Source organism: Pinus tabuliformis, chromosome J (genome assembly GCF_031772625.1).
Source record: "Pinus tabuliformis cultivar Carrire ecotype Pingquan chromosome J, CPIR1, whole genome shotgun sequence".
Lineage (NCBI taxonomy): Eukaryota > Viridiplantae > Streptophyta > Pinopsida > Pinales > Pinaceae > Pinus > Pinus tabuliformis.
In genome coordinates, this window is record NC_142295.1 from 939,086,339 (window position 1) to 939,111,661 (window position 25,323).

Sequence of the window (25,323 nt, forward strand, 5' to 3'; positions counted from 1 at the left end):
TAATCTATCTAATACACTGGTCTACGATGATCTATCTCTCAACAAAGTTGAAACCCCATAGGATGTCAAGGCACTTTAGCCCGAGTTGATGGTTATGTCAGGCCCTCACTATCTTGAGGTTGGTTCACTTCCGGTCAGGAAATTGTTGAAACACTCAAGGCTCCTCATCACTCTCTGCTTTACATTGAAGATCAACCAAACAGCTAGATTTTGCTTCCTCCACTCGAACTAGACAATCCCATCGCTCATGCATAGGAGGAATCTTACACCTGAGGGAGACCTGCACAACGTAAGTGCTCTACCTTTCTCACATTTTATTGCATGTCATAGTCAAGAGGATGCATACACTCAACATATACACACAGTGTAGCACAACACCCTAGCAGCTCCACAGAGTGCATGTCATGCACTTTCACTAATATTTGTTCTGTGGTCGCTTGTAAGCTCAGAGTGTGTTCGTCTTCATCGTTATATCTTTCATGCTTGTTGGTTTGTGCAATTGCGATGTTTGCAACCCTTGCCTTCACCAACATGGGTCGACCAATGTGCCGTTGTCTGCATTTGAAGTATCACTTCACGTGAGATGACCCATGCACAGTTAGCTTAGGAGTAGGAGTAGTGTTTGATTTTGATTTGTTTTCTTGCATGAATGTTTGCTTCTTTTTTTGTTTGCTTGTTTGTTTGCCTGCTTGTTTACTTATTCAATTTGATTTTGCATTTACTTCTGCTTCTGTTTGCTTTTTGTTTGCTTGTTTTTGTTCGTAGGTTAGTTTCTCATGAAACCATGCATGACTCTTGAATAAAGCTAGGTAAAGTACTAGAGGACTTGTACAACTATCAACATTTGGTTATCTCTTGTCCGCTCTCTTATCTAAGAAAATTTTGTCTTCAGTCCATGATACATCAACAGAAAATACATACTATTTGAAGTGAACCTTGGTGAAAACACAATGCTTTCGTGCTAACTAGTATCACCTACTCTAGTCGGTTATTTTTGGATTAATCCTTGTCAGCTCAGTGAAGTAGAGTAAGGTGAGGGAGAAAACCTTAACAAGAACGTCACAGGTATACATAAACTACTTCCTTAAAGGAACAACCTCTTATGCTCTCAATAAGTCGGGATCCCTCTTCTGCTTCTGAAATGCATAAGTGCTATGCACAGTTATGAAGATGAAAAATGAAAAAAATGAAAAAGTGAAAAAAGTTTGAAAAAAATGAAAAATGAATAAGGCGAAAGAAGAAAAAGGCTTCCTGAACAGAGAGGTGATGCAAGTAACTCCGCCGGGTACTGACTAGGCTCACTGATAGCAGAGCCATGCTTGTGTTCCTATGTGACTCCACCAGGGTACTGCCCAGGCCTGTCGGTAGCAGAGCAACAACAGAGATGAAACTAATACTCTGATGACTATACTACTTGTGCATCATATACTCCTCAGCCCCAATTGAAACAATTATGGTTGATTGGCTTGGAATGTGTGTCGACTAACCAAGGTCTTGGAAGATGCTACATATTACAATCAAGTAGTGTGGAAACCAAGATGAACTGAGAACTGGACAACACTTGTGGAGGTGTTAGACTTTCTTTTCACGAACAAGGTCCATTCAGAGAGTTAGGGTTCTACTAGTGTGTCGCCAAGTCTTGTAGCGACTATAACCAGCCTCTAAAATTTTTTCTTAGCTTCATTTTGGAGCCTCCCTACCAATCTTTCACAGCATCATCTCTTGTCTTGTCAAGTACACAAGCTTCAATGATTTTCTTGTAGAATGGTAACCTGCCCATCAAAGCTTGTTGCATTCCCCTCACAGGTTGTTTCACCAAACTTGGTTGAGCTATAAGCTAAGAAGCTCCCTCAAGAAATTACATAATTCTAGAGGGTAACCAGCCTTCCCTCCAAAAATTGTGCAATTCTATCTGGTAGCCTGCTGGGCTCCAAAATTGCGCAAATCTGTTTGTCATTATTCACTGAGAAAGTTACACAATTCCTCCCAGCAGGGCTACTCAGCCAAGAAATTGCGAAATTCTGGGTAGTAATCAGTTGCTTTGGCCACAAATTATGTAATCCCTCTAGGCAGCCAACCCAATTCCCTCCCATAAATGCACTTTTTTCCTCCCAGCTGAGGAGACTGTTGCATGTATAGTTGAGTTGAGCGGTTCCCTTCGGGATCGAGCAAAACGGATTTGCATGCATGGGCTTCTCCTCCCAAGGCATCACGCAAAGGCATCCCTTGATTCAGGGATCTATTTTTAGCAGTTGGAGGTTACAAGCAAGGATAATCTCAGAAACCTCCCGCAAAGTTTCGCTTTTCCTTGATTTGTGGCGTGCACGTCACAACCTCGATCTTATCCAAACTCATCAACTAGATGCTGCAGAGCTCATTCCTATCATCGATCTTGCAACTCTGACATCCCACATTACATCTAGGAATCATCAACACATTCAAATCAATTGTCTTCGGGTAAGCCCGCTGCTCATGACTTCCATTGCGTTTCTATTTCTTTTTGTGTTTTGCTTTGTGTGAGTGTTGTCTTCTTGATTTCAAGAAGTGCTTGCTATCGTTTGATGCATACTAGCTTGTACTAGCACCATTTTAGTTTTCATTTACATCTCACTGTTTTCACATGCATGACACTGTTTTACACAGATGGTCCTCGTTGCGACGACTCGCTTCACACACATGCATGCTTTCCCATGTTTTGAATCTTGCACTTTTTTTTTGCATGAATGATCATTCACTCTTGTTTGCACTCATCTCACCATGCATTCAGACTTCTCTGTTTTCATTCACCCATCAGCCAGACTAGGCTGCCTTAGCCCAGACCTTGCCTTTATCGGCTAGCACTGCACATTTCCAGAAGTGAAGGCTCTACCTTCCCTCTAGAAATTGCATAAGTCTAGCTAGGCACTGACCTCTGGGCTTGCATTGCGTAATTCTTGGAGGCAGTGTCTTGCTAGCCCCAGAAACTATGCAATGTAGTTTGATGATGCATGTCACTCCTAACTCAAATTGCACATTGTGCAGTTTCAGTCCTCAACAAGCCAGGATGGACTATGAATGTGAAATTCTAATAGCCAATCAACCTCCTGATAGCCCGGACTATGCCTTGCGCAGTTTCAGTAGTCAGTCTCCTGACCTCTAGGCGAAAATTGCGCAAACTTCATGATCAGTCACATAGGTATGTTGCAAGTCAGTTCTCAAGTTCGTTATTGTTTGCCACTAACAGATTGCTTTCCATGAGTGGTACCATGTCTCCAGGGATTGCAGGTGTTCATCTTCCTCTCACCAACACAGGTACAGTGGTTTCTAGGAGAGAAGAGACGAAGACACCATTCAGAGCACACTTGGGGATGCAGTTGATTAAGTGTTTATAAAATTGCCTACCCACGAATACATCAATTTTTTCATAGACAAGGACATCAAGATATGATGGAAGCAACATCACAACAAGAAACACCATCAACAACAACTAAATGAAGCATACCATATGCCACGAACACAAGAGGAAGGTTGTTGACAACACAAAGGCAAAACAAAGTTGCAAGCTGAAGCAGATCCACTTGTGATGAAAGAAACTTTGGAGACTTAGGCTATGAGGTGATGGTGTGAAATGAAGATCACGCGAAGGTAGAGAAAAAAATAGAGAAGGAGTTGCATGTGCTGAAGCAAGAACTCAAGGAAGAACAGGAGCTGCATAGATGAGAGAATGAGTTGCAGCAAGAACAAGTACAACAGGGGGCGCAACTTGGACTCACAGATGAAACTACACCCGTCCAAGTTATAGATCCATCCCAGTAGCTAGAATGGAGTGAAAAAGGTGAGAAGTGGCATTGATCACATGCAAGGGAATATATCAACATCCATGTCATTATGCACATGCATGCGATCCCACCCATTCGGCACACTCACTGAGGCGAGGACAAGAAGTAAGTCCAACTGGAGTTGAACATGTACTCTGACAAGTTGATGCAGACGACCACAAACACATGCTTGGAGAGTAGCATAGACACTATGCATCAGTGTGTTGTCGGTTCGGCCACACCCAAGAAGACCATGTGCATGTTAGCAGACAAGTTGGATGGAGGAGCCATACCAATTCTCTCGGATGCAATGGAGGCAAGAGTTCGCTTCAGCAAGATGTCACCATGGAGCACATGCACACCATCATGGACAACCAAGGATGGCATCAGCTCATCACCTTCACCATCACAAGCATGTCAAAGAGTTGGTCTCACCACAATGGACTGAGTGTCAGTGATGTTTTGCATTTCTTGCTCAAACCATTTTGTCCCACATGGGCACATATGCATTGTAATGCAACGTATTATCAAGTGGAAGTTCAAGTGTCAATAGTTGGATGTAACAGTCATAGAGTAGATGAAGGGTCATGAGGGTAGATGAACTTTCACAAAGGGGAATGTCAAGGCTCACCCCACCCATTGCTATAAATAGAACCTCATAACTCATTGTAAAGGATTTTGGTCATCCAAGCTTCTGATAGGACTGTCTTGGAGAGACCTTAGACTGTATTGTAACAAGCCTTAGCTTCTCCACTACGAAAAGCTAGTATATTTCTTCGGAGGAGCAGGCAGTTATGGTTGTAAGGTTCCACTATCAGAACAAGTGGTTAGACATGGATATATTGTATGACTAGAACTTACACATATTAATATAATAGAGCCATCACATTTCATGCATATGTTGTCTTGTATTATATGTTATCTCATTTACTCTAAATGATATATGTATTTGTTTTCCTACGCATGCATGTATGGACTTTTTTGTGTATGTATGTATGAATATTTCCAAAACGTGCTCTTGGTTTAACCATCACTTTGGATTGCTAGCTAACTTGCCTTCCATGTTGTGATGCATGTTGGCTCATGTGTTCCCCTCTTAACTCCGTGCTATCACAGGTTTCCAAGGGGCACACTCATCTCAACCCCCATGTGTTTGAACCTCTCATGCACCTTCCTTTGCTTGCTACAACTATCACACCCTTCCTACTAACAAAGACATCTTACTTGCCTCTGTTCGAAATTGCGGTCAACACATTACCATACGACCCATTGCTAGGAATCCTACACCAAACAGTCTGAGGTCTAATTAGGAATTCTTACTGGGGAGATCCCCTTACATGTTGGCAGATCTAGCACCATCAACACTTCCATATCATGTTCCCCTCCTCAATTCAAGTTCTAGTTTCCCTAATTATAGATCAAGTTAGCATTTGACAACCATCATATTAATAAAATTTATTAATTCCACAAGTTGATGTAACATCCTTTCTATTGAACAAATAATTACATTCTAGAAATTAATACATGTAGGATTAACTCAATAGATGTTACCAAACACCTTTGGATACAAATTGCACTACTTTCAACGAAATCTCTGGAGTGTTAGTTATCACCGATCATGCACCCCTTGCACATAATTTCATATAAATTTCAACATGTTACCATCACTCCTTTGTGTAAATTCATATTCCTAAACATATAAGCTCATATCATCTCCACACATCACTCTAGTTTCCTTTACCTCTTTACTCAAACTTGACAAAGTTGTCTTCCTCTTTAAAAAATGGGTTTTGGTTTCCCACTGACTGTTACAAGAAAATTTTGGAGGACTAATAAACATATGAATTTTATATGGGAGATATTATTGTATATTAGAAATATTAACCTTGTAGAGTGCTTTCAACATAAATGTAACTTTATTCCATTCATTCACTTCCATCCAATCATAATGTATAGGCATGTGAGGCTTAGATATGTCTTTGTTCCAACACTTAACTTGTGCATGTAATTTTTTGCTACCATGATGGCAATATTTCTCTTGATTTTTCACTTGATTTGTGGCATTAATACCTCTAGATATCTCATCTATTATCAAAGTTTATGTTTTCACAAACTCGATAGATTCATTAGATTTTTTAGTGTGTCTTGAGGGTCCTGTTGAATAAGTCTATGTATCTTCTAATTCTTCATCTTGTACTTCATTCTCTTTACTGATATGAAGATGATGATATGGAGGATTGATAAAGTATGTGCTCCTTTTTTATTGGGAGGCTCTTCATCAACCTTAACATTTATGCATTCTAAAATCTTATGAAATATTTTATTATAATATCTGTATTCCTTACTTTTTTTCTGAATATCCCAAGTATATTCCTTCATTAGATCGAGCATCAAACTTTCCTAGCTTTTCATCGTTAATTTTTATATAGCTTTTACTCTAGAATACTTTAAAATGATTGACTGATGCTGGGTTCCTGTGCCACATTTCATAAGTTTTCTTATAACAATTTGGTCTAAGATGTTCCTTATTGAGAATATGTACCATTGTATGCACTGATTCTACCCAATAGGTTTGGGAAATGTTTCTTTCTTGCATCATGGCTCTAGTTGTTTGGTGAACAATCTTGTTTTGGATCTGTGCAACTCCATTCTATTCTGGTGTGTCTAAAATAATATATTGTTGTTTTATCCAAAATTCATTTCATAGGTCTACAAACTCATCTGATCTAAATTCACCTCCTCTGTCTAACCTTACACACTTTATCTTGCACCGTCTTTGATTTTCTGCCAATGCCTTAAATGTTTTAAATTTCTCAATTTATTTTGACTTATTTATGAGAAATGCTACCCAAGTCAATATCTAATAGTTATCAGTTACGAGCATGCAATATTGCTCTCCTCCTGCTGCTTCTATTCTGGAATGCCCACAAAACTCCATATGAGCTAGCTGCAAATGCTTACTACATGGTAGTTTATCTTTAACTTTGAATGATGTTCGTGTTTATTTACCCATTTGATATGACTTGTAAATAGTTTTTAAGGCTTCTTTATTGCTGGTAGATCTCCAACTGCTCCCTTCTTATTGAGTTTGATGATGTGATCAAAGTTGAGATGCCACAATCTATAATTCCATAGCCATGATTCATCTTGTTTGATGATGTAGCATTCCTCACTCTCTTCTTTCAAGATATATACACTATTCTCAGTTTCAACTCCATTATCTAGAACCTTCCCTGTAGATGTTTACCCGATTTCACAATCTTGAGCTCTGAAGAGAACATCACACCCTTTATCACACATTTGGCTTACACTCAACAAGTTATCTTTTATACCATCTACAAATAGTGCATCTTGAGTCTTTCCTCTTCCAATGTTTAGACTAACTGTACCTTTTCCTCTAATTCTTCATGCTTCATCATTACCAAATGTGAAATTTTCAATTTTATTTTCATTCAAGGAAAAAAACTTGCTTTTACCTCCTGTCATATGTATAGAGAAACCACTATCCACTTACCATTTATTGTTTTGATCTTGAGCATACAAAACTAGATTACACTTATTAGGTTTCTTTTCTTCTACCTTCTTTCTCCATTTCATGCATCCATTTGTTCTATAAATTTATTGATATGTTAATATATTGTCTTTAAGATGGCATTGATAAGATATGTTCCCAAAGTTGTGACAATAGAAATATTCAGTGTTATCAAGGAGAGAAAAAATGCATTTTTGTCTAGATTCATGTTTGTTTTAATGTTTGTGAATCCATTGTTTCTCATCTTAAAATTTCCCAAATCAATTCTTCTAACATAATCTCTACAATTTATGGCTTTATGTCCAAATTTTTTACAATAGCAACAATATCCATAAAATAATATTTCTTCCTAGTAGTGGATGTTGTTTCAGAATCTAACCATCTTGACATGTAATAATCCTCTTTCCTAAAGAAGTCCAGTTTATGATAGATTGTTGTTTGATTGTCCATTTCTTTTTCCCTTTGTACTTTACCAACAATGTTCCTGTGCAAGTGCTCACTTGATGTTGAAGTGTTGCTCAAATTTTTGTTGTCAAATTTATGTGAGTTTTCATCCTCTCCCCTAGCAACTTTTACAAAGGTGATTGTCCTTTTATCCTCTGCCTTAGATTTACTGGATTCTCCTTCACATCCTAACACAATCTTTATGAGTGGAGACATCTAAGAATTTAATATCACATCCATTTTTCAGACCCTTTTATCTGCTTAATATTCATGTTTAGTTCAATTTGAGCCTTCTCTAGATTTTTCTTTAGAAATACCACCTCTTCCTCCAATATTTCAAACTTATGGTTTTTCTCTTTTATTTTCTTCATTATAATGTCTTCCACCTTATTTTCTTCTTCAAGCTCAACTTTCAACTCGATAATGTATTCTGAATTTGATTATTCCTTTACATATTTCAATATGATCTCTTTCTTCTTTCTATTCTTTAGTTTAAGCTTTTCTATTTCATCTAGGGCATTCATTAACTCCCTCTCAAGCTCTACCTCACCTTCCTCTTCTTCTTCATATTCTTTGAAATCCTTTCCAAGCTCTTCCAAGGCCATCAACATGAATTCAATGGTTCCATCTTCACTAGAGCATTCATTGAAACTCTCAGATCGACTACTATCTTCTTGAGCATAGAAGTTTTTTCTTTTGAATTGTATCTCTTTTTCCATTTTATTAGACTTGTTGTTCTCTTTCCCTTTAGGCTAATTTTCTTCTTTCTTATAAGGTCATTTTTATGCATAATGTCCCACTCTTCCATAAATAAAACACTTAAATGGAAGTTTTCCTTTATACTTACTTGTTCCTTTCTTCAACCTTCTAATAGATTTTCCTTCTTCTTCATCAGAACCTGAGCATGACCACTTCTTTTCTTCTATGGGCTTGTCTGCCTTGGAAGCTACCTCTCAACTAGTTTCCTTCCCTTTTGGAATTCACATCTCACATGGTGTCAAAGAGCCACGTAGTTGATCTGTGTTCAAAGTTTGTTGTTTCTTCTATAACTGAAACATTAGGATTGAATTTAGAAGGTAATGACCTCAAAATTTTCTGAACTATTACACTTTCGTTGATTGTTTCTCCTAGACCCAACATGATATTTACAACTTCATCAACTCTTAAAAGGAATTTAGCTATATCTTCATCTTCATTCATTTTTAAGGTCTCAAACTGGCCATCTTCACCTTTTTATCACATTCATGAATATTTTCTAATTTAAACCAGATATCTTTAGCTGTCTCACAATTCATTACTTTGATAAATTCAGACTCACACACACCACTTAGAAGTGCACTCATATCTTTTTCATTAGCTATAAAATTCATTTTGGCATCTTTGTCACTAGTTGTTTCCTTTTGTTCTCCATACCCCATCACCACATCAACCTATACTTCTATTCCTAGATACATTAAATATGTCTTCATTCTTACTTTTGAGAAGGCATAGTTTGTACTAGTAAATAGATGGCCCTTGTTTTTTGAGCATCCTTCTTGACTAGCCATTTTACTAACTTAGGACCTCCTTCTAGTTGTTCGACTGCTACTGAAGGAACCAAGCTCTAATACCAATTGATATTTATGATTGAGAACTATTGGGGGGGGGTGAATCAGTGATTCATTTTATTTTTTTTTTCTCAACTTAATCTTCTTCTTATGCAGTTGATGGTTTATGTTTGTGCTCAATTATTATTGAATTCCTTTTGCAGGTGTCAAGGAGAGAAATTTTTAGATTTATTTATCAATAATTCAAAACAGTAACACAACATGCAAGAATAAAGACATGAAGACATTAGATATAAGTGGAAACTCCAAAGGGAGAAAAGCATGAATTTCAGGTTGAAAGTCATGTGAAGGTAAGTTTCTACTCCTTATTACATCATATTATTGTAGGCTCCAACCTACAAGAGGGTCGTACCTCAAAGGAAGCTCTAACTCCCACAAGTTTTCTAGAGGTTACGACCCACAAAAGGCTCCTACATCAATAGGCTACAACTTGTTACTTTTCAAGCTACAACATAGAAAGGGACAAAAATATCTCAGTCACAACATCATGTCACAAATTATGGTTACCTCATTTACAGTTATGTTGTCAAGTCTACCACTGCACTACTTTTCCTTTTCACTTTGTATCTCTTCCTTTCCTTCTCATCCACTTTCTTATGTAAATTGTTTTTCTTCAAAAGATCCATTTATCATTCTAAATTTTATATTTTATAAGAAATCCATCTTGGTTGTTTGTATTCTTTGCAAGAATATGAAATGAAGCATTGTCTCTAGGACTTCCAAAAATTTCTCCCAAGCTTGTCTCTTCACTTTCAATTTTGAAAAAAATAATTTGTAATATAAAATAGAGATGAATTAAAATAGCCCAATCACTAATGATTACAAGAGACAAATTAAATTTTATTTTATTGTCTATATTATTTGTCTAGTAAATATATATATTTATGCTTTTAACAATGTTCAACCTTCACTTTCAACCTTTTTACTTCACATTTCATTCTCAGCCTTTGCACCTCACATCACTTTCATCCTTTCTACTTCAAGAAACCTTGCAATATTAACATTCAACATAAATTAGTCATATAATCAATATGATTAATTGACACTAATGCCAAAATATCCAAAATTCTCCCCCTTTGGCATTGATTGAAACATAACTTCCTTCTGCCTAAAAAAATTATCATTGTTTGCTCCCCCTTTGACATCAATGCCAAGGGATTCATTTCTCACAAACATAAAACTGCTACCAAGAATAGCTTGAAAGGTATCATGAAACCAAGTTCAGTTGTTTCCCCATAACCATTAAATTTTTTCCATGCTTTAATTTTTCCATAGCCTTTGAGATATACACATCGACAAGATTCTTATGCATTCCATAATAATTCAATCATGCCAATTATGTGTCAACACAACATTTATATCTGCCAAATGACTGGTTGAAAATAAAGTGGCTGATTTTAGCTCAAATTGATGCCAGTATATGAGATATTTTGATAACGAAGTAATATCAGGCCCATTGTGTGAGAAATGGTCGTTAATGAGTGAAGTAGGCATTTAATAAGCATTAATGGTATGTTGAATAGGTGTTAAAAAAAACGTTAATATATAATGCAATATTTGTTTGAATAGGAGTTGAATAATTCTTAACTAGGGCACAAAACCCTAATGCATACAACAAGTAAGTTGAATTTGATGCTACCTATAGATAGGATGATGGGGGAAACAAAGATGGAGGCAGTTAATAATACGACAAACATATCATACATTTTGGAGGATGTAAATATCGACATTTTAGAGACATTTAAATGTTCATACCATTATCGTTGTTAAAACACTGATACCATTAACGTTGTAATGTTGATACCACAAACATTGTTCACTGAAAGGTTGTCCATTAACATTGATTACATTAATGTTTTCCATTAACATTGATACCGTTAAGGTTGTCCATTAATGTTTTCCATTAACACTCATAGCCATGAAGGTTATGTTGATAGAAGAGGGCTTTGCACACTATATGTCATTCCTCCTTTGTTTCAGTGCATAATCATGTGCTCTTTATAACACCCATGGCCTCTTATTGCTCTGTGTTGGTGTCTCTATGTTGCTATTAGATAGTTTTCTATGTTCTATTTGAATTATTATTCAACGTATTCTATGCACACATATATTTAATGTCTTGTAATGTATTATCAATTGTATTGGCACATGGATTTTGTTTCTCCTTCCAATGCACCCCATAGTTGAAATACCATTATAATTCTTGTGCAGGCATATGATCCTTTGCATTGTTGCAACGTTGTATTTCCATAATATAATCTATTATCAACCATAATTTTTAAATGATACCAAGCATCATTTTGCAAATGTTGTGGAAAATATATCATCTCTTGTAACAGATTGGGTGTATTATTCAGTTCGTGCATTTATTTTTTGATCACACATTCTATTATATCCTTTCAAATGCATATTTTAATATCTTTTCAATGCCCTGTTGCATTATATCATTCTCAATCATGGAATTTTCTATACATATTCAAAAACAATTCTACTGTGTAACATACCGTATGTTTCTCGAGTGAAATCCATTATTACTTTCCACAGACTTCCCTTAGGGTAATTGTAATAAGTTTGTTTTCTCATGAACAGTCATAGTCGACACTAGGAATTGTTGTATATAGTCATAGCAATTAAGGTTTCACAAAATCTTGAGGCTCAGAATCACACTATTAGAATAGCTAGAATAGCCAGAAGTCCCTTTCCGTTACTTGATCTTAAATTATATGATCCATGATCTACCAATTGTCCTATCATTATAATTCCTCACCTTACAATAAAAGAATAAGGATATTGGTTGTATGCTTGTTGAATAAATGTTGTTTAATAGATTTCTAATAATGCTCAACAACTTTTTGAATAATTTTTTTGTTAAATCCATCGCTTAATTCCATCTGTCAGATTTATTGTGCTTATCAGCATTTTATTGGGAAAACCATCATTTTGTCCATAATCCATTGAAACACATACTGGTGATATTTACAATGTCCATCAGTTACAAATCCTGCTCATAGAATCAATATCACATCTACCTTGTTGTCAATACTATGTATGGGTCTGTCAACACTTATTATCAGTTTTTCTGACTCCTGACATTTATGCTCCAGTCAAATATTCATATCCATAATTGCACACAGTTGTTATTCTTGATTTTCCTTGCATTAGCTTCCTTGCCACTATTCATACCTTACCATTACATATAGATTTCATTCTAAGTGCTCAATTCTCTTTGGGCTCCCATTTCATTCTTTTAGACGCTCACTTACTGTGCATGTTTTCTTGATCTTTTAGGGATCTCCCTCCATTTTTTTGTTTTCTTTTGTTTATGATTTTCAATGTATGCAATTAATCAATGCTAGTGATGCCCTTTTCAATAGCATGCACTGGTAGCCTTTTCTTCAAAAATTTGTTGTTCTTGAGATTTTCTTAGTGTTGAATGCCCATGAATTGCATCTCAATGGTTGTAGAGAATATATTTGGCAATGCATTGGATTCGAATGTTTGTCCATTTGCCTATTATGAGATATATGAGTTTTATTTTTTGCATCATGAATAGATATGGAGAATGCTCTATTTGAATTTAAATGTTATGGTTTAGAAGATCTATAAGCTCTTGATGTATTGATTCTTCATTCAAATCCTCATGAGATGGTGGATCCTAATATGATCTTCATCTTCAACTCTGTTTTTTATTCTTTTCAAGAGATTTCTTTTATTGATGATGAATACACTTTAACTCTTCTTGCATCCAAATCTTTGTGTTCATAATAACAATGCTAAAGGATTTAGAGAAATCCTAGTGATGTAGTGAACTGTAGCAATGTAACTTAATTATTTTCAAAACCATTTTTATTTCAATAATAGTCTCTTGCAATCATAAATGATATGTATATAAAAATTATCCTTTACATTGGTACAACATTTTATTATTTGTTGAGATAGATGTCTTCACATAGAGATTGCAAATAATACAGTTCAGATGTAGATATCATGATGCTTCATGATGAATTATTCTATAAACCAAACATAAATATCTATATAATCTTCTCCTAAACTTGATGGAAGTACCTTTTCTTTTTCTTGCATGCATATATATTTGAATATTATAGAATTTTCTCCTCCATTTGATGGTAGTACCTTTTATTTTTCTTCCATGTCTATATTTGGATGGATCTCAGGTTTTCATACATCAAATGGAATTTAAATACAGGGATCATCATAGTGTACATTGATGCATTCCATATAAACACTTATATTTATCAGAAGATGAAGAATTTTGAGAAAAATTGATGATGCAATTATACAATAAGTTAGGCTTATCTTCCAACATGCTTTGAATAGATATGCAATTGTCTTAGCAGTACTATGTATGCTTGAAAATATTTATTTACACGTTTATGTACAAGATATATATATGTGTACATCGTTTTTTTTAATGGTGAGTGGACTTTTGAATGGTGAACCTGATTGATGTTGTTATCTCAGGAAGAAAGTGGCTTGATATTACAATTTGATGATGCTTTTGTTCTTACTACTTCTTAACTACTTCAAATTATTGACATAATCATAAGCCTCATATTCCTCTTCATTACTCATTCATGTTCCTATAACCTCCCAATTAGAACGTGCTCCATTTCATATACTTGTAGTATTTTAGGTTCACCTTTTGAAGTCACATTTGTGACGAGAGTTTGCAAAAATTATCCCTAACTTGTTTCTTAGATATTCAAATGGTTATCTAGCAAAGGGATTTGTAAATATATCTATTATTTGTTATTTTGTGGTTATGTACTCCAACTTCACTATTTGCTGAGCAACTTGTTCTCTGAGAAAGTGGTAGCTTATAGGTAGATGCTTAGTCTTTGAATGGAGCACATGATTTTTTGAAATTGTTATTTCCCTTTTATTATCGCATTGGATAGATATACGTTCATTAAAATTTAACTTCATGTCTTGTAGTGTATGTTTCATCCACAACACCTTTATGCAACAAGCTTCAACTACTATGTATTCAACTTCCATGGTAGATAGAGAAACTGATGTTTTCCTTTATGTTTAGACATGCAACCAAAGACTCTCCTAAGTAGAATGGACCACCGCTTGCACTTTTTCTGTCATCCACACAAATCACCTAATATGCATCTGTGTATGTTGTCAATGTAAAGTCCTTACCCTTCAGATACCATAAACCATAGCCTGTAGTCGCTTTCAAGTACTTGAATATCCTTTTTGTTGCTAGCAATGGATTTAATTGGGTGTTGATTGATATCTTGCTACTAATTCGACCGCCAATATTATAGCTAGTCAAGAAGTTGTTATGTATAACAAATTTCCTATCATAGATATGTAAATCCTTTGATCCACTTTAGGTGATTCATCAATGCACACAGCTTACATCTAATAGTCATGGGGGTTGAAACATGTTTACAATCTTCCATTTGGAATTTTTTCAACATATTTGTTAGGTATTTCTCTTGAGAAATGAATATTCCTTCAATATTTTATATGGTTTGGAGCCTTAGGTAGAAGGGTTCTCCAATCATAGACATTTTGAGATCAATTTTCATCTTTTCATGAAACCATTCTACTAGATGATATTTATCACTACCAAATATAATAACATCCACATACACAACTATAACTAGTAATTCATCTCCATTAGCCTTTATGTACAGATTACTATCAACTCCTCCTCTCTTGAACCCCTATTTTTGAAGGTACTTGTCCAGTCTAGAGTACCATGCATGTGGTGCTTGTTTAAGACCATATAGTGTTTTATTTAACCTGCAAACATAGTTAGGCTTATCTAATAATGAAAAACCTTGGGGCTGTTTGATATAGACTTCTTCCTCAAGATGACCATTTAGGAAGGTAGACTTCATGTCCATTTGGTACACCTTGAAATCATTGTAACAAAGGCCAAAAACATCCTAATTACCTCCAGTCTCGCAACTAGTCCAAAAATATCTTCATAATCAAGACCTACCACTTGTGACTAACCCTTACACACTATTATGGCTTTCTTTCTAAGAACTTGACCATGTTCATTCATCTTATTTTTGAATATTCATTTTGTGCCAAAGACATCCTTTCTAGTATGACTTGGTGTTATTTCCCAAGTGTCTTTCTTCTCAATTTGATCTAACTCCTCGTTCATAAAATCTATCCAAAATTTGTCTTAACATGCCTCTTCAAAGTTATTTGGATCTATCTGTGACAACATAGGTATATGAACTTGCTCAAATTTTTCTGCTAGTTGCCTCCTTCACTTTTATCTGCAATAATTTGATTCTCAGGATGATTCTTTTGAGTGTATATTAAGGTTCCTTTTGAATAAGTCTCTATATCCTCTAATTCTTCATCTTGTAATTCACTCTCTTTATCGATATGTTGATGATCTGGAGGATTCATAAAACCTGCTCTTGTTTTTATTGGGAGGCTCTTCGTCAACCTCAATATCTATGCATTCCATAATCTTATGCAATGTTTTATTATAACATATGTATTTCTTACTTTTTGATGAATATCCCAAAAATATTCCTTCACCAGATCGAGCATCAAACTTTCCTAGCTCTTCATCATTATTTTGATATAACATTTACTCTCGAATACTTTAAAATGCTTGATTGATGGTGGTTTGCCATGCCATAGTTCATAAGATGTCTTATGACAGTTTGGTATGAGATGTTCCTTATTGAAAATATGTATCGTTGTATGCACTACTTCTGCCTAGTAGGTTTTAGTAATGTTTCTTTCTTGCATCATGGCTATGGCTATTTGTTGAACATGCATGTTTTGTCTCTCTGGGACTCCATCCTATTATAGTGTGTCTACAATAGAATATTATTTTTTATCCCAAATTCATTACATATGTATGCAAAATCATTTGATGTAAATTTCCAATATGAAATATTGTTCTCCTCCTAGTGCTTATGTTCTGGAAGCCCTGCAAAAATCTATATGAATGAGCCACCAAGGCTTATTACTTGATAATAACCTTTGACTTTGAATGATGTTTGTGTTTGTTTACCCATTTGACATGAATTGCAGATAGTACTTTGAGGATTCTTTATTATTGGTATATCTTTGAATGCTTCCTTCTTACTGAGTTTGATGATGTGACCAAATATCAAATGCCCCAATCTCCTATTCCATAGTCAGGATTCATCGTATTTTATGATGTAGAATTCCTCACTCTCTTCTTTCAAGATATATACATTATTCTCAGTTTGAACCCCTTTATCTAAAACCTTCCCTGTAGATGTTGACCTAAAGAGAACATCACACCCTTTGTTACACATATGACTTACACTCAACAAGTTATGTTTTAGACCATCTACAAATAGCACATCTTGAGCCTTTCCTCTTCCGTTGTTTAGACTGACTGTATCTCTTCCCCTAATTCTTCTTGCTTCATCATTATCAAATGTGACTTTCTAGTTTTATTTTCATTCAAGGAAACAAAATTTCTTTTATCTTCTGTCATATGTCTAGAGTAGCCACTGTCCACATACCATTCATTGTTTTGATATTCAACATACAAAATGAGATCACACTTATCAGTTTTCTTTTCTTCTACCATCTTTCTCCATTGCATGTATCCATTTTTTATATAAATGTTCTGAGATGTTAATCTATTGCCTTTAAGCTAACATTCATAAGGCTTGTGCACAAAGTTATGATAATAGAAACATTCCATGATATCAAGGAGAGGAGAAAATGCATTTTTGTCTAGAGTCATGCTTCATTTAATGTTTGTGAATCCACTATTTCTCATCTTAAAATTTCCCAAATCAATTATTTTGACATAAACTATACAATTTATGGCTTTATGTCCAAAGTTTTTACAGCAGTAATGATATCCATAAAACAAATATTTGTACCTGGTAGTGGTTGTTATTTCAGAATCTAACCATCTTGACATTTGATAATCCTATCACCTAAAGAAGTGTGGTTTCTCATAGATTGTTTTTTGATTATCCATTTCTTTTTCCCTTTGTACTTTACCAACAATGTTCCTTTGTAGTTGTTCACTTGATGTTGAAGTGTTGCTCAAATTTTTGTTCTCATATTGATGTGAGTTGTCATCCTCTCCCATAAAAGATTTTACAAAGGCGATTGTCCTTTTATCCTCTACCTTAGATTTACTGGATTCTCCTTCGTAGCCTAACCCAGTGTTTATGAGTGTAGACCTTTGATCATTTAATATCATATCCAGTTTTTTAGACCTTTTTATCTGTTGAATATTCATGTTTAGTTCAACTTGAGCCTTCTCTATCTTTTTCTTTAGACATAGAACCTCTTCCTCTAATCTTTCACACTCTTGGTTTTTCGCTTTTATTTTCTTCATTAAAATGTCTTCCACCTTATTTTCTTCTTCAAGTTCAACTTTCAACTTGAAAATGTATTCTGAATTTGCTTCTTCCTTTACATATTTCAAGAGGATCTCTTTCTTCTTTGTATTCTTAGTTTAAGCCTTTCTATTTCATCTAGGGCACTGATTAAATCCCCCTCAAGATCTAGCTCACCTTCCTCCTCTTCTTCATATTCATGGCAATCCTTTTCGAGTTCTTTGAAGGCCATTATCATGAATTCACCGGTTCCATATTCATTGGAGGATTCATTAAAACTTTCAGATCCACTGGTATCTTCTTGATAATATAATTTTTTTTCTTTTGAATTGTCTCTCTTTTTGCATTTTGTTAGACTTGTTCTTCTCTTTCCCTTTAGGTTGATTTTCCTCTTTCTTATAATGGAATTTTGATGCATGATGTCCCACTGTTCCATTAAAACACTTAAATGGAAGTTTTCCTTTATACTTACTTGTGCCTTTCTTCAACCTTCTGACAAATTTTCCTTCTTCTTCATCAGAATCTAAGCATGACCACTACTTTTCTTGTATGGGCTTGTCTTTGAAAGATGCCTCTCTATTGGTTCCCTTTCCTTTTGGAATTCTCATCTCATATGTTGTCAAAGAGCCACGTAGCTGATCTTTGTTGAAAGTCTCAAAGTTTGATGTTTCTTCTATAGTTGAAACCTTAGGATTAAATTTAAAAGGTAATGACCTCAAAATTTTCCAAACTATTACACTTTTGTTGATTTTTTCTCCTGCAGCCAACATGCTATTTACAACTTCATAAACTCTTTAAAAAAATTTAGCTATAACTTCATCTTCATTCATTTTTAAGGTCTCAAACTATGTATAATATGTTCTATACATTTTTAATTTTTCCATCTTCACCTTTTTATCTCCTTCATGAATATTTTCTAATTTATCCCAGATATCTTTAGTTGTCTCACAATGAATTGCTTTGATACATTCAGACTCACATACACCACTCATAAGTGCATTCATAGCTTTGATTTAGCTATAAAATTTAGTTTGGAATCTTTGTCACTAGTTGTTTCCTTTGGTTCTTCATACCCCATCATCACAACAACCCAGACTTCTATTCCTAAAGACATTCGATATGTCTTCATTCTTACTTTCGAGAAGGCATAGTTTGTACCAGTAAATAGAGGGGCTTTATTTTTTGAGCGCCCTTCTTGACTAGCAATTTTACTAACTTAAGACCTCCATCTAGCTGTTAGACTACTACTGAAGGAACCAAGCTCTGATACCCATTGATATTTATGATTGAGAATTACTAAGAGGGTGTGGGGGGAGGGGTGAATTAGTAATACAATTTTTTTTGTTTTTTCTCAAATTAATCTTATTCTTATGCAGTTAATGGTTTATGTTTGCGCTCAATTATTATTGAATTACTTTTGTAGGTGTCCGGGAGAGAAATTTGCAGATTTATTTATCAAAAATTCAAAACATTCACATAAAAAACAAGAATGAACACATGAAGACACTAGATATAAGTGGAAACCCCGAAGGGAGAAAACCACTAATTTTAGTCTGAAAGTGATGTGAAAGAAGGTTGATACTCCTTATTACGTCATATTTTTCTAAGATCCAACCTACAAGAGGCTCATACCTTGAAGGAATGTCCAACTCCCAGAAGTTTTATGTAGGCTACAACCCATAGAATGCTCCTACCTCAAAAGGCTACAACCTATTCCTTTTCAAGATATAAAATAGAAATGGACATAAATCTCTCAATCATAACATCATGTCACAAATGTTGGTTACCTCATTTACAGTTCTACTATCAAGTGTTGGAAATACGGAGAGGGGGGTTGAATCATTATTTATTTTCAATTGTTATTTTTACAAGTTAGATCACTTATATTTAGAATGTAAAATGAACAATAAGAATAAATTATTTTATTAATTTCTTATTTATAATAAATCAAGTATAATATATCTAGGGCTCAAACCTTAGATGAATACATCAATCTTCAATCTCCCAGGCTCCAACCTTGATAATTTTCAGGCACCAACATCAAGGGCTCCAACCCTATATCTGGTTCAGGCTCCAACCTAGTTTATTGAGGACTCTGGTCCCCTAGGGCTCTAGCCCTATCCTCTAAGGAACCAACCTTGTCTTTTTGAGGCTCCAACCTCTTGGGATCCAACCCTCAGCTTCACTTCATCAAAATGTATTTGGTTATACTTCATGACACCCAATGTCTTCTTCAATTAGCCATGTTAATCTTTGCTTAATCTTCATTGTAGTCTCCACGTACATCATCAATGACAACCTTGATCTCCTAGAAGGTGTCATCACTCCTCTTCATTGTATCCAAACAATTTAAATCATGATGACTTCCATCAATGAATTATGAGCTATCCACTAATGTCTCCAAGGAAACTTCTAAAAGTATTCAACAATTCTTCCGAAGGTTCTCAATGAGTTGTGCCAATATATTTCCAAGATGTTCAATTTCTCTTCAAATGTGGCTCTAATGCCTAGTCCAAAAATAGTCTTCAACCAAGTCTGAAATTATGTTTCAGAGAGATCTTCAAGACAATGCTCCAAAGGGGTCTTCAATAGGTTTTCACACTCAATATTCTAAAAATTCCTCCAATAAGTTTGCTTCAACATGATTTCTTCTACAAGATATTAATACTTACAAGTCCATGTGTATAGTTGTCTAACATACATAGTCACAACCAGAGAGGTAACAACATATATTTCCACGCAATAGTAAACATGTTATATGCAGCCCAGAAGTAGACTTGATTACTGTAGGTGAAGACCAAATAGTATAGAAGAGCATAGATCCTCTTGGTTGAGTGTTCAGAAATTAAGGATACTGGGAAGTAGCTTCTCTTAATGGAGGACCATCGCTGAATAAGAAATCGAACGATATGCCTTCAATCAAGCTCAAAAATTTAGTTAATGAGCGAAAGCTTTAGTCATAAGAAAGATACGCCCTCCATACAAGGAATTGACCCTTCATTTAAGGTACATGCTCAGGAGAGTTGCGATGGTCTCGTACCATGATAACCTATCCGCTGGTGGAAATGCAAACCCAACGAAACTAACACTCATCCAATACTAAGATGACAGGATTCACCACCTCTTTCTCATCCCAACTCTAAGACTTTGTCCAACAAAAGAATACGTATATGTATCAAAATCTGTGACAAGGATCCTTGTCACAGATTTTGATACAGATACGTATTCTTTTGTTGGACGAAGTCTTACAGTTGGGACGAGAAAGAGGCGATGAATCCCATCATCTTAATATTGGATGAGTGTTAGTCTTGCTAGGGTTTTATTTCCACTAGTGGATGAGTTATCACTGGTACAAGACCACATTGACTCTCCTGAGCATGTACCTTTCCTGAAGGGTCGATTCCTTGTATGGAGGGAGTATCTTTCTCATGACTGAAGATGTCCCTCATTAACTAAATTTCTGAGCTTGGTTGAAGGTATATCATTGGATTTATTATTCAGTGATGGTGTTGCGATAAGAGAAGCTACTTCCGAGTATCCTTAATTTCTAAACGCCCAACCAAGAGGACATATTCTCTTCTATACTTTTGGGTCTTCACCTACAATAGTCAAGTCTACTTTTGGGTTACATATAACAAGTTTATTGTTCCCTGGAAATATATGTTGTTACTTCTCTGGTTGTGACTGTGTATGTTGGACAACTATACAGATGAACTTGTAAGCATTAAGATTTTGTAGAAGAAAGTGTGTTGAAGAATACTTGTTGAAGTAATTTGTAGAAGATTTAGTGTGCAAACCTATTGAAGACCCCTTTGGAGCATTGTCTTGAAGATCACTTTGAAACATAATTTGAGTCTTGGTTGAAGATTGTTTTTGTACAAGATATTGGAGCCACATTTGAAAATCTTGGAGAATATGTTGGCACAACTCATTGAACAAATCTGGAAGTATTGTTGAATACTTTTAGAAGTTGCCTTGGAGACATTAGTGGAGACCTCATAATGCAATTATGGAAGTCATCATGATGTAAATTGTTTGGATACGATGAAGAGTAGTGATGACACCTTCTAAGAGATCAATGTTGTCATTGATGATGTGACATGGAGACTACAGTAAAGACTAAGTGAAGATTCACATGGATCGTTGAAGAAGACATTGGGAGTTGTGAAGTATAACCAAATACATTTTGACGAAGTGAGCGGAGGGTTGGAGCCCAAGAGGTTGGAGCATCGAAAAGACAAGGTTGGTGCCGTGGAGGATACGGTTGGAGTCCTAGAGGATCATAGTCCTGAAGAAAATAGGTTGAAGCCTGAATCAGAATAGGGTTGGAGCCCTTGAGATTGGTGCCTCAAAATTTACAAGGATGTAGCCTTGGATGTCCAAGTCGGTGCTTGGCACAATATAGGTTGGAGCCTGGGAGATTTAATATCGGTGTCTTCATCTAGGGTTGGAGCGCTTGAGCATGGTACCTCAAAATTGACAAGGGTGGAGCCTTGGAGGTCCAAGTCAATGCTTGGCACAATACAGGTTGGTGACAGGGAGATAGAAGATCAGTGTCTTCATCTAGGGTTGGATCCCTACATATATTGTACTCGATTTATTATAAATAAGAAATTAATAAAAGAATTTATTCGTATTGTTCAATTTGTGTTCTAAATATGAGTGATATAACTGGTAAAAATAACAATTGAAAAGAAATATTGATTCACCCCCCCCCCCCCTCCCCACCCCCCAGTGTTTCCAACAATTGGTATTAGAGTGAGTACATTCACTCAAAGCCAAACAAGTTTAAGGTTTATCCTTAGAAGACAAATGGAAAAACCAAGGAAGAAAGCCTCCAATCCTCCTAAAGATGTCACTTCCTTAATCGTGAAAACTAAAGACAATCAAATTGGGAAGGTTCCATTGTTCAATGTTAACTTTGATGTATGGAAGCTAAGAATGAGAAATTTCTTAATGGCTCAAGACATTGGAGTATGGGAATCAGTGATTACTAACAACGTGATGAACGGAGAATCCAAGCAGTACAATGAAAAAGTGATGTAGACAATATTGAATGCACTACCAAATTCTATAAAGGCCAATTTGGAAAAATGTTAGTCGACAAAGGGTATATGGGACTAACTTCATGACCTTCAATGAAAACGATCATTCACCATGACTACTAGTAAATAAGATGATGGAAGGCAACAAGGAAATCCAGAACCCATCAAGGAAGATGAAAATAAGAATGATGAGATCAATGCCAAAGAAGACCTAGAAGATGAAGAAAGGAAAGAAGACTTTAAAGAAGATAGCTTGACTAAAGTTATAGCTTCCATGGAAGAGATTGACATTTGAAAAAGGAAAATGGGGAACTTAAGAAGAAAACGCAAGATGGTGGCCAAAACAAGAAAAGAAAGGAAGATGACCATTTCAATCTTCAAGTACTAGAAAGAGATGAGGAGCACACCAAAGTTAGGGAGGAATTTCATCAAAACAAAAGAAAGCATCATGAAGAAGTGATATCCATGACAAATAAATTGGATAAGGCAAATAAAAGGGAAGAAACTTTGTCAAGCCAGCTTGAACAAAGAATCAAAAGTTTAAAGAAACTTGAAGCAAAGATTGTTCAATACAAGGAAGAGGTCTCCTCCCTTAGATATCAACTGGAAGAAGCAAGGAAACAAGCACAAGGAGTTGAGAAGGAAATGGAAGCTTTGGCATTCATAGAAGGGCAAGTTGATGAAGCAGAAAAAGAAAGAAATGCTATGACATGTCAAATAAAAGAAAAGATGAAGAGATTTTCATACTAAATTCAAATGTCATCTCTCTAAAAATCGAAACACATGAAGTAACAAGGATGATGGAAGAAATGAAGAAGAAACTAGTTATGAAAGATGAAGATTGTGAAAAGTTAAAAGGATAAGTCCTCAAAGGTCTTCCCTTGGTAAATCATGTATTGTCTATGCAGGTGAATCCTCAAGAAAGAATGATAATGCTGCAAACAACAAGGATGTGAGGAATTCTGGAAGAAATATTGATGTTCCTAGTTCTGAAAAAGGCAAGGAGAAGAGTCCAGATGACATTGGAAGAAACCCTACTCCAAGAAGATCTACAGATGGTGTTAATGATGCAAGAGGCAATGGAAATAATCAAAGAAACCCAAGGAAAATATACTTCAGAAGTACATCAAGACAATCTCCATCTCCCAAGTACCAAAGTATATTTTTTGGTTATTTCTATGTTTGTACAAATTTTGGGCACATGGAAAACAATTGTGGGGAATACCACAAGGACAAATATAATAGTCTACATAAGTGCCCTAGAAGAAACTATCTAAGAAGAAGTCATTATTCTTCATCTATGTACAAAATGGAATGCTTCAAATGTCATAACATTGGACATATGGCCCATGATTTTAACTTGACGTGGGTTCCTACACAAGCTAAAACTATGACAACCAAGCCAGAGAAGAATGTTACAGAGGTATGGAGAAGGAAGCAAACTAAATCTAAAAATCTCTTGAACACTCCAACCAACAACACATGTTGTTGATATGATAAAGATATCCTTGATATTCTAAGTGTTTGATAATGAGACTCCGCCAAAGGAGACAATGCATACTGTTAGAGGGAACTTATGATTCTTAATCATTCTTGCAGAAGCTATCCGTGAATAGGCCCTATGAAATTCTTAATGAGTCACACATAGACAATCATCTTTTGATAGATCATCTCCTATGAGAAATTTCATTAAATAACATGATTCCTTACTCATCCAGTGGACTATTGCTGAAGATTTGTTCCACTTGATCACAAGGCAGAAATGTTTCTTGTCTATAGAAGATAGAGGAGTTTATGGTTCATCACATGAAGAAATGTAAACACATCTATCATGGACCACATTTCCAGAAGGAAGAGCTCCATGACAAGGGGGTGACATACTTATGAAGAACTACTTTTGATAAAGAAAATATGATGAAGAAAAGAAGCATCTTGACAGGGGGAGTACGTGGGGACCTCATTTTCCATTGATGTGAAAGGGGGAGAGAATGTTGGAAGGGAAATAATATTGCAATCAATGACAAAAGGGGATATTGTTAATCAAGGTTGTCATTGATGTCAATATTGCATTGTTAAAGATGGAAACCCTAGTCTTGACCTACGTAGAAACCCTTGTCCTATTTAATGAAAACTCTAGGAGCCCTTACCTTGACCAGCCCGAGGTCTATGTTAGATAGCCCCTTACTTTATTGAAACCCTAGGCATTATCCCTAAAGATATAAGTTTCATGAAACCCTATACCCTATATCTATACCTTATCATAATGCTCATATTGACCTAAAAGCATAAATAAATGCATGTTAATGTCATGTTATACCCTTTTCCCTAATGTCACATCCAAATACTATTTCATAAATCCCTAATCCCAATATACTTGGAGGCCTAAAATATAAAATGTCTTAATCCTAGACTATTAAACCCTAACCCTAGACTATAAAAAACTTGTGATATATAATCCTAATAAGCCAAAATCCCTATCACATTCTAATACTTTTATAAAAGTCCTTTATAAAATTTCCTTGGTACGTTATGCACATACTTTTTCTCTAT